Below are 441 nucleotides of genomic sequence, written 5' to 3'. Positions count from 1 at the left end.
GTATTCTACATGTGTGTGCACAATGTCCAACAGTGGACAGTATTTTTTATTTATTTATGCATTTGGTACAGGAACTTGCTATACAGCTCAGACTCATAGTGATCTTCCTGTTTTAGCCCCCTCAGCACTGGGATTACAACTCCAGGTTTCAGTGACAGGTTCAGTGGGACTGGGTTGGAGCTGGCATGGCATATGGTACTGGGGATCGAACCCTGATCTTTGTGCTTGCCGGGTAGGCTCCTAGACCACTGAGCTATCTCTCCTGCCTAGTAGACAGTTTTTGACCAACTGGTACAGTTTAGACCTGGTACATGTGAAATGCTAAGAACAAGATTCACTCACAGAGAGATAATGCCATCACAACAATTTTTAGCCCCTGCTGCTGTTCATTACCAATCCCAAACTCCCAGATTCTTCCTATCCCCTTCTTACATTAAGATA

This window comes from Octodon degus, unplaced genomic scaffold (genome assembly GCF_000260255.1).
Source record: "Octodon degus isolate 3935 unplaced genomic scaffold, OctDeg1.0 scaffold00286, whole genome shotgun sequence".
Classification (NCBI taxonomy): Eukaryota; Metazoa; Chordata; class Mammalia; order Rodentia; family Octodontidae; genus Octodon; species Octodon degus.
The sequence above is the reverse complement of the archived record's forward strand: the minus strand, read 5'-3'. Positions refer to the sequence as shown.